This window comes from Gavialis gangeticus, unplaced genomic scaffold, assembly GCF_001723915.1.
Source record: "Gavialis gangeticus isolate Ggan-Ray unplaced genomic scaffold, GavGan_comp1, whole genome shotgun sequence".
Taxonomy (NCBI): domain Eukaryota; kingdom Metazoa; phylum Chordata; order Crocodylia; family Gavialidae; genus Gavialis; species Gavialis gangeticus.
In genome coordinates this window covers 34,273,642-34,284,920 of record NW_017729029.1, presented here as the reverse complement: position 1 = coordinate 34,284,920, position 11,279 = coordinate 34,273,642, and the positions used below count along the sequence as shown (strand labels likewise).

General features: G+C 41.6%; 1 long non-coding RNA gene across 1 annotated transcript; it reads left to right on the top strand.

The window, feature by feature from the left end:
- Positions 1-366: 366 nt before the first annotated feature.
- Positions 367-9,801, top strand: LOC109300652. Its single transcript, XR_002098292.1, has 2 exons — positions 367-536; positions 4,796-9,801. It is a non-coding gene; the product is annotated as an uncharacterized LOC109300652 (long non-coding RNA).
- The last annotated feature ends 1,478 nt before the right edge of the window (positions 9,802-11,279 follow it).

Genomic DNA, 11,279 nt, shown 5'->3' with positions numbered 1-11,279 from the left:
GCCGCCGCCCGCCGCACGGGGGCGCTGCACGAGGGGTGGGGGCAGGCGGCCCGGGGCGGTGAGGAGAGGCCGGGCGGAAGGAACGCAGGGGTCTGCGGAGCGACGCTCTGGTCTGCACCGCCGCTTCCGCCGGAAGCTCGTTGGTGCCGGCGGTGCGGGGCCGATCAGCGCTCGGGCCCAACCCCCCTCCGAGGGCGCCATTTGCCGCGTCCGGTGCACGCGGGGAGGGCGGCGTGATGCTGGTCGGCCGCCTGAGGCCTGGCTCGGGCAGGTCCTGCTGGAGGTTCCGCGAGGTTCCGCTCAGTCGCGCTGCCTCCCCGGGTCCTGAGGAAGGAGCCCGGAACATGGGGAGGCTGGACACCGCGGGGCGGAGGGGAGGGGTGCTGGGCAGCCGCCCGCCCACGCGAGGAAGGAGTCGGCAGAGGTGGGGAAGCTCCTGCCTCGGCCTGAGCTGCCGCTGCCTGGTGCCCACCCTAGGAATGAGAGGTGGGGGCTTCTCATTGCTGCAGCCCTGAGCGGAGAAGCTCCCGCCGCAGGTAAAGGAGGAGGATTCCTCCTGGGTCGGCCCTGGGGTGTTTATTTCTAAGTAGCTCTCGTGAAAATAGCGTCCCCTGGGCATGAGTCAGGCCCCTCGGCCTGTGTGCCCTGCCCCACATCACTGACCAGCTTCCCTGGTGTGTAAGGGCTGCAGAGGCACTTGACCATCCTTACCTGCCCCTGGGTGGGTGAGCCAACTCCTGATCCTTGGTCACTGCTGGATCAGTGGGGGGGCATTGGCAGAGAGAGCAAGCACAATGATCAGCCATGCTGGTGAATTCTCTAATAGGCAAATCACCCGGGGTTTACCTAACACTAATGTACAGTGGTACCGATCACTTCATCTGCTCCTTTGCTGAAGTGGAGCCAAATGTTCAAGCATGGCTGACTCAACTGAAATAAGAGGCCTGATTGTCAACACTGGTGAGACCCAGTGGAGTAAAAATAGGGGCTGCAGATGCTCAGTTCTGCAGCTGGATCAATGTGTGCCAACTCCTGAAATTCTACCCAGCCTGCTGTGGTTCAGGCCAGAGCTAGGGTAAAGTATGGTGCTGCAGTAAAGGGTAATAATTGGCACACAATCTTCAGGAAATAGAGCTGTTATTTAGACATTGCAGTTTTAAAGCATATGTGAAAGGAGGATGCAGTAGCCACAACCATAGATAACCTCAAGTATAAAAGGTAATTTCTCATAGTGTGTCTGGGCAGAGCTTCAGAAAACAAATTTGCCGTCTCATCCAGATGTCTGATAACTTTAGGTTTGTATAGAGTTGCCATAATATATGGGTCTATCAGATGAAATAATAGCTACTAACTGCAGATTTTTTAACATCCCCACAGACTTGCCTCCTTAAGTGTTTTTGATGAGCAAGTCATTGCATTCTTTATTTTCATATTGTATTTTGCCATCATATTTTGCATCATATTTTTGTAGCAAAATTTGTTCAGTGTTTTGAGTGCTGGCCTTGGCATTATAGCAGTTGCCACCTAAGCCCAGAAAAGAAATATAGCTTGTATCCAATTAACCCATAACTGCATCAGTATGGATTCAATATGATTGAAACAAAATAATTTCATGATTTCATTAATTTCTGTATTTGTAAAACAAACTTTTTCTGAAGTGCAGTTTTAAAGCTTGGTGCGAGCGCTAGGATGCAGTCTAGCCCAGTTGTATGCTATTAAGTATTTAGATTACTTAGTTAACAGGTCTGGTTTCAGCAGTCCATTAGGAAGGAAACAGATATAGGGCATTTGATTGTTCTACATAGTTCATGCTTCAAGCTTGCATCTTTGTTTTAAACCATACAAGTAAAGTGTTTCATCTTCTGACAACATCGTGGATTAACTGGCTAATGGGCAGCCCTAGTTTTTTCACATACTTTGAAGTATAGAAACTCCTAATAACAGTATTTAGAACACCCAGGAAGCTTCCATCCACAGTTCTCTTGGTGGTTACAAAATAGTAGTTGCACAAAACATTACAGATGAGAGATGCAGTGTGTGCATAAATGAGAGAAGCTGCAAATATCAGTTTAAATATCAGTTACAGTTCAAACACTGTAAGCTTCAGTGTTTATTTCTACTTTTACATACTTAGTCTCCCATTTTAACAATATTTCCTGACAAGTCTTGAAAGCTGTGCTTGCTGTGACATTTAATGTAAAAGTACAGTTTTGTAACTAGTCACCAGTCTAGCAGGCAGCAAATCAACCTTGTTATAGATATATGTCAGTAGTGAAGGATGTAGGTAATTGTTTATCTCTTCCCACCCCTGGCATCTGTTGTCAAAGGCACATCCTTTCACATGTCAAAAATTTAACTGAAGAAAAACCACAGATGAGAGTTTATAATACAGTTTGAGTGCTTAGCAGTATACAAATCACTTGTTTTCAGAGTTGAATATAGTCTGTATCAAGTGCAGATATATAAAGAGCTTCCTTTCCTTTCATAGTGAAGTCCCTTTTTTGAGTGGTAACAGTGCTCAGCCTACATCATTTCAGTGTGACAGGGCTTCTAGGCAGCCGTTTGATTGGTGTCGTCTTATCCATTGGTGTGCCTGACTTGAATATATTTCAGCAGTTGCAGTAAGCCATGAGTCTGTATTATCACAATAGAGTAACTTTGTTATTTCTACAATTACTCTTGGCAGAATTAATTTCCTTGGGTCTAATCTAAGTTTGCTGAAGTCAAAAGCAGTCTTTCCACTAAATTCAGTGGGCTTTCAAATCAAAAGCCTAAAACAGAATAAAAATGCCCAGCCAGTGCTCATCTTTCTATTGCTCATATCCTCCCCACATATTCAAAATATATGTTTCTTGCCAAATGCTGAATGCCTATCTACATTTAAACAGCATTCTCAAGTCACCAGAATATTTCATTTAAGTGCATAGCTTTAGGACTTAAAAATGTTTATGCATTTATATGGAGTATGCACTCTTCTGAACAAGGTACACAGTGTTCAACAAGTACACATCCAGTACCATGGTATTAGCAATTTGGAAACTACCTACCTACCATCATTCTTGAGGTTTCTCCTAGTGAATTTTCAGGGCTGTTAATAGAAGTCTTGAAAATGAAAGGAGATATAACAGCCATGAAACTTACCTAGAGCCCATTGTTTTCAGTGCTTCTAAGGCTAAAAGGTAGCTTGTTCATTAAACTAATATTCAATACTTGGGTTATAAGTAAGCGGTAGGTAAACTATTTGGTCTGGCTTTGTATTATGCAGTTAAGCAAATTACGCATTTGTATGGATGAGTAGAGCACATTGGACTCTTGTGGCATTTTCCAAACATTACAGAATTCCCTAATAGTCAGATTTCTTGACCAAGAAAGTATTGGCCTAAGGATCACATGATTATTTGTTTTGTTATTTATTCTTTCCCAAATAGTTGAAATATGTTATCCTTTGTGCCAAATACAAATAGAACATTACTCACATCCCTGCCAGCAATGCTCTGGCTCTGGCTCTGGCTCTGGCTCTGGCTCTGGCTCTGGCCAGCCTGCAGTCCAAAAGACTATTTCTGTGGCTTGCTACTGTTTGGCACCTTCCATCCCTTGATTTCTTCTCTCTCTGTGTGGTTGGTTCCATGGCCCAGTATCTTCAGAGAACCCTGGAATATATAAAGGATATGGGGTCCATGACTAAAACTGCTTCCTACTTGTGTAGGAATCTCCTTGTATGTAGTTTCCATTTATTGGTAGGTGGTGCACATTTGGAGGTTTGTCACTTGTTCATCTGGGGCTTCATTTCCTCAGGTGCTTGTCATCAGTATTACACCATGGACACTTTCCCACTGATAGATCCTACCTGCAGCTCCAGGACCTGCTTTTCTGATTCCTTCCTATCTAGGAAGCAGCACCTTGCTGCCCCATGAATTTGTTCATATTAGAATTCTATTAGTAAATGTACTAATGAGAGCTTTAGTGCAGAAGGTTAAAAACAGAGCCTAAGTATCACCTATGGTGATAATACTTGCCACTGAGGAAGGAAGGGAGGAGAGATTGAAAGGTAGTTGAATGGTAACAGTTTGAGGCAAATTTATTTCTCCCAGATTTTTTTTGCTGCTTTTACCTTTTTTTGCAGCTTTTCAGTTCCAATGCAGGTGTTTTGGACATAGTCTTTTTGAAAGGAGAGATGAAAAGTGAGCATCAGTGGGTTCATTAGGAACTGGAAAGAAGAAAAATTAAGGAAGCATAATGACAGGAGGAGAAGCAATCAAAAAGTAAATGTATAAGAAAGCCACGTAGCACTACCTTGCCCCGTAGAGTTCCAGACAGCAAAACTACCCCATATCAGTGATGGGGGAACCACCAATGTTCCAACTCATTCTGTTTCACTGGAAACCAAATGGAAGGGACAAGGAGGGACGTGTCCATGTTTGTTAGTGTTTTTGAAATAGTAATAACTGGAAGCCATTACAGGTTTCCAATCTGAATCATTTGATTAATATATCTTTCTGTGACATTCCTTAAGTAGAGGCTGTGTCAGAGAGGTCCACCCAAAATTCTTGTTTCTGTTTAAGATTGTATGCTGTTGCTGTGTGGTACTTGTAGGATGTCCTCCATTTGTGTGCAATTCTCTCTGCAGTTTTCTTTTAAATACAGATTTGCATTTCACAAACCTTATGACAGATAAAGGCCAACTTCCCTTTGCCAATGCCAAACCTTTGAATCACTACAGACATATACCTATTCAACCTTTCTACCTTATCATGTTACTCATAAGGAGAGCATGTGGCTCCTTTATTTCATGCAGAGTCTGGACCATAAATAATCTACCATGTAAACATCAATCTCAGAGTGGTAGGTTACAAATCTATGTCTGTTAAAGTCATCTTTTTGGTGATATTAATGTGGATCCTATACATGTGGGATTGAAGTTTCGTATGTGAATTTTCATGTATCTGCATGCTTGGTGAGTTCCATTTGCCTTTGCTAACTTCATCTTTGATCTCTGTCCCTCTGTCAGTGATGTAATTAAATATGCCTTCCTAGTGCACCTTGTCTTTGTATATTGACAATAGCTTTAAAAGTATTTAAAATTAGAAGTCCGTGGAAAACCTGGCTCATTGTTCTCTCATTGCGCCATTTACTGAAAACATAATAGCCCAATCTGCAAAATATAAAGCAGCTCCTTATCATAATACAGTTTAGCCACTCAAGCTCTATTCTGAGGAACCCTCAGAACAGAGGAGTCACAGTCCTGTTATCACAGGAACTTTACTCTGACTCAGATTCATTAGCAAGAGGAATAAGCATTTGCAGTTAAGGCAGGCTGTAGTACTCCACCCATCGGCCTAATTCTAACATACCATGGTTGCCTGAGTTTTTGTCTATTGGTCTTCTCCTGCCTCAGCTGTTGGGAGCATTATATATACACTTTTTTTTGTAAGTCAGGCCACGCTGTCGCTTAGCTGTTTCAAACAGAAAGAATTACAAACCATCAAAAGGCCATATTTAAAGGATTTGTGTTTCAGTTTCTTCAGGACGGTGAGCAAGCTATTTGAGAAGCAGAAGAGAAAAGGAATGTCTTAAGGATATTACTGATCACCCAAAGCCATCTTCTAGGCCGAAAATGACTGTAAGGAGACCTTGGAAAGTGAATGAAAGTGATCTAAAGAAAATGGGAACAGCAAACATGGCAGGTAGCAGAAATGGACAGAAACTAAGGATGTTAATCCTTGTATTCTATCAGGGTCCATATTTTGTGTGACCTGAGAAGCAGAGATGGAAAAAAGAATCTTATTCCAAATCCACTTGTTACCAATAACACTCCTTGCACACACTCCTAGAACTGGTTGCCCTTTTACAGTTTCCTCTTAACTGCTGGGAATTGACACTGAAAACACATTGCATCCACTTAGTCCCCCACTTGGTACACGTCTAATACAGAAAAATACTAGCTGCTGTTTGGCACATGCACTGTTCTCTGTCCAGGGCATGTTTATTGGTGCATACACAGCACTGCTGTGGTCGTGGCTACATGACATTTCTTCAGCATTTGATGTGCACAGGGAACAGGAGGGCATGTTTTAACAGCAGTGCTCTCAAGCATGATTGGATGCAGCATAGAGCTACCTTAAGCACTTCAGTAAAATTTAGGAAGGTAAAGAAGAGCTACGGTCAAATTCCATAAAGGAGAAAAAGATTTAAAAACTCAGCAGAAACAAAATAGAAATTACTAGTAGGAGAGCACTTCTGAGAAGCATTATATTTATTTAGAACGCATGATGCCTTCACCACTACTGCATTTTCTTCGGCTGTGTATATCCAGAATAGGGTCAGAATTTCATCAAAGGCATTCTGAATTTCACTGAATTAAACAAGAGCATAATTTGGATTGTTCGTTTGGTTGTCTTTTCGGGGGGGGGGTTGCTTTATTTTTTAATAACCTTTTTACTTTTTTGGAGAATATGAAGGGGACAGGAGGGTCTGAAACTGAAAACAGTTTGCTAGGGAACATTCACCCCTCTTATCCAGGTTACCCCTCTTAGCTGGAACATGGCCTGTGAAACTGTTTTCTGTTACCAGTGAAATAAGTTAAAAGAGCACTTTATTCACAGTGGATGGAATTCCATCCTCAATCTGACCTGTGCAATTCCATTTGTAACCTAGCAGCCTACAGCTTTATCCTTGACCAGGCTGGTCTGTCTGCATTTGCTCAGGGCTCACTACATCTGAGTGCAATCCAAGTCTCCAAGACTGAGGTTCATTGATAAGAACAGATCTGAAGTTTGCATAGTGCTAATGTAATATACCTGCCTACAGCCAGCAACACCATTTTCCTACTCCAATCTGCTCTAAAATATACTCGTTTCCAAAAGAGACTCTTACTGTAAACTTCATGCCAAAGCTGTGGTGCTTTGAAAAGGCATATTGGTGTGCTGTCATATAATTGGGAGTCTTAGACTGTATCCCACACAGGCCAACTCTGAGAAAAGAAGCAAGAATGTAGAATAGAACAATAATTGAACAAATCTTGCAACGGGAGGTATATGGATTGTGATTTTGTGGCAGGACAATAAGGGGCGGTAGTATGCTGAACGACCCACCTCACTTTGCCCAACTGAAACCATGCTTTGGGCATCTCCCCTGGGGCACGTATGGCTGGCTGACCCTTCCTGGAGCACACCCACAAGCCTAGGGTAATCACTGCCGCCACTCGGGCTCTGGTCTCTGTTAGGGCTCTGTGCAGCCCAGGGTACACAGACCCTGCAGACCTTGGAGGTGCTTAGCCTGCCATGGTATTTTGGGGTGCTTCTGATAGCCTGAAGCATTCAAAAGCAACCTCCCATACTAGAGGAAAGTAAAAAAGCCAAGCCCACTTTAGCTAGGCAAGCAAAGGGAGCTAGAAGGCTGGTCCCTTCCCTCTTCCCTCAAGAATCCACAAGTCAGCATGCTGTAACACATAGCATTTGTTGAAATGAGAAAAAGAGACTGTAGAAGGGGTACAGGATGGAGGAATGTTAAGAGAAAAAAACACCTTGAGCAAAACAGAATGGGCTTATTGGCCCTTTTTAACATGTGGCTAAAGATATGTCACTCTAATATACTGGCTAAATTTCAGGTAAGTTACTCGCATATACATCTGGAGAATGATAGAATTCTGGAGGCTTTTTGCTTGTTTCAGTGTCCCAAAATGACTGACCTCCCACAAGATGGAGTGACCTATAACATTTTTGACCTCATCACTAAGTTCCAACCAGAAACGGACTATATGATGCAGACCAATCTTTTTAAAAGTCATCAGCATCCCAAGGTGGAGTGATCAGGGTCACACAGGTTGTTCAGTGGGAAACTTGGGACAAAGGAAGAGCAAGCTCCCCCCCTCCCTATAGAATTTTTACAACACAGGTGACGAGGTGGATCCAGCAGCCAGAGTTTGAAAATGGGACTGGGGAGCCTCAGAGCAGAGGCAGACAAAAATGGGGATTTCTGTTGAAAGGCTACAGGAGATTTTCAAAGAAATTTCTTCAGCTTTTGCACATTTCCATTTTTTCTTTGTAAATGTATATCCTACAGACCATACACCCTATAAATGTTGAAGGGCCAGAGGAGATTCCTGCACAAGGATACTCATCTGAAAAATGAAACCCCAAATTGTCTCTAATGGGTATGAAAATAAACATTCTATATAGTTGAATGCAAAGTCGGAGAAAAGCCTATAGCTGCTATGTTTATTGGGTTGTTTAATTCCCTTTACTTTCTGGGGATGAGTGGGGGGAGTATAAGAATGTGTACTTGGTGTACATTAATGCACAGATACAGAAGAATGTAGGGTTGCCTTCAGGTGATCTCCAAGTACAGCAACCTCATCTGAAAATTTGGTAGTATACCTTTCATTTGCTGCAGTTGAACACATCCCTAAAATTAACAAAACCTTCACAAATAGAGTTTTTTCTGAATTTCAGGAAAAATCTTGAATGCAGATCCTGTATGTAGATCAATATGATGCCATGTTTAATAAAATGATTTATACAATGTTCTTTTGTTAATGATTTTTAGCTAAATAGCTGTCAAATATTAAGCAGATTCCAGTTCGGCAGCTTTCCTTGTCAAAATTTGACACAATTTTCATTGTACTGTTGCATCAAACACCTGTTCCCTCTAGATGGTGCTCCACAACCAAGAATCATGTTTAATGCCATCTCTCTTGAAAGACTAGTGAGAAATAGTCAAGAAGACACTCTCCTTTGTCTCTGAATTCTGTCTTATATTTGTTAATCTGTGCAGCAGTTTATAGACTGCTTGTTCTGTACAATGTAAATACATTATTTCCTACTCTTGCAAATTTTAAAACCTATGCACAAGAGCATAAAATGCAACCTGCATGGAATAATATCATCTGTTACTCTGAGGACTGTTCCATATCTCATATCTCTTATGGCAGCCATTAACTGGTGTTAGCTGTTGATCTGCTAGACGGTATGTACATCATCACTACAATTTGATAACTTTTCTTTACAAAGGTCTCTATAATTTTCAATATTTTTATACACGGTATATAGACACAAGCAGTAGACTATATATAGATGCAAATATTCAAATATGGATAAAATGTATAAGAAAGCAAGCAACATTAATGACGATGCTAAGTATGTACATATATTTATATCTAATTAGATTAAATTAGAGATTAAGTAAATACATTTATTTAAATGGTAAAATCATATCAACATTTCTGACAACCAACATTGATATAGGAAAACAGGCAAGCTATAAGGTTCCTTCCAAAGGAGGTGCTGAGTGACAGTCTAGTTTTCATTATTCTGGGTATCAATACATCCATATTTAATTGCCTGGCCCAGACCCTGCTGAAGTCATAAGGGGTCTTTCTTCTTTTTTTCACTGGGTTTTGGATCAGGCCCTAAATCTCCACCTATCCTTCAGTTAAGATAAAATATTCCTTCTCAGGCAAGCAGCTACCAGTGTAGGTGGTGCTCTCATTCCAGGGCATAAACAATGCACAAAAGGGCTCTGACCCCTAGAAAAGTGCATAATAACACTAAGCTATTTCAGCAACTTGCATCTAAAAATGGAGTTCCTTTAAGTCCTGATTCTGCATGCCGTCAACTTCAGTAGTTAGGAACTGAAGGCAGAATTAGTCCTGTAGTTCTTGTATACATGACTCAGGATTTATCAAGCATCTCTGTAGCTAAGTCAGTGGATATACAAATATTACTGTTATTTTAATATAATTATGGATCTAGTTAATAGTTATCTTTTGTGCTAAATATTTCATGTACATTTTTCTTTTCCTTTTAAAAATGGGGTTTTTCTGTGTCAACTCTACCAGAATGGTATAATTAGCTATTATTGTTTCAACCTTCATGTCTAAATGTGTTATATTGGACAACTACAAATGATGCTACTTTTATTTATTGAAGTAAATTCAAGTACCAAGTCAGATTATAGGCATTTCTGATATTTACTGCCACCCATATTGTGAAATTGTCTTGTGAAACCTGTATTAGTTTTGAAAGATACTTTACCCATATTTATAATTAGTTTGCTTACTAAATCATAGTATATTGTAAAAAAAAATGTCCTTTTCAGTTTGTTTCATTGTTATGTATGGAACATAATGTCCTCTGAGTTGCACAATGATGCTAAAACATAAGAACAAATGTATAATATATTTTTCGGTTTCCTGACATTCCTGAAAAGTTTTTTGGTCCTTGAATACAGAGTGGGGCTTTTTAATCTAGATTTTCCTAAAACACCCTGTGTCAAATGTGAATATAATGATGGATCTGTGCCCTAATCTTGTAATATTAGCACCACATTCTTGGCTCCTTCATACTTTTTGTAAATCAATGGGTTATGTCAAGAAGTAGGCCCACTGCCTTCTTAAATATTTGTTTTAAAATTATGGGATTATTAGAATGAGACCGACATTTATGTTACACACATAATGATCTCTGTCTTAGTTCCTGTGAAGTCTGTGGATTCTACCCAGTGGGCTCATCTACACATGCAATTAATGTGATGCAATAAACCTGGTGCATATCGCTTTGCAGTTTATTGGTCCCAGGCACCACGTTTACACATGTGCCTGGGACCACAGCATGTTGAGCCAGGTTAGAACAGCCCTGGCTGGCAGGGGACCCTGGGGGGGGTCAGTCCCTCACCCCGCCCCCACCAGCTCAACAAGCTGCGGGAGAGGGTGACTTGGGCACGAGGATGTTCCAGTGCAGGGCTAGCTAACAGGCAGCCCCCACACTGGAGCACCCTCATGGCTCAGCCAGCCCCATCAGTGACTAAATGTTCACTGCAGCATACCAAATACCACCACCGCAGCATAGTTCTTGTGTTTACAAGTACTAACCTGCGGCGGAATTGATTAGTTACAATCTGGCTCTTGTACCATTTCCTCTCTAGACGACTCTCAGCAAAATTTCCAACACCCTCTTAGTCAGATCTTCATATCTGTCCCACCTCCTCCTCCTCTTGGACTCCTGTTCTGCTTTCAGCACCACCAGTAACTTTTCCTTCTTTCTTCATGTTGTCCTACCTTTCTGGCAGTTCTTTCAGGGTCCCCTTGAAGGACTTTCCTTTCTCCCATTCTTGTGAGGACCCAAGGACAAAGTGTTGTGGGGCTCTTTCATTTTCCCTGTGCATTCCCTTGAGTGATTTCACCCATTCAGAGGATCAACTATAAACCACTTTGCTCCTTAGTTATCTCCATCCATTCAGTCCTGCATCTCAGATCATCTCTCTGGCATTTGGATGCCCTACTG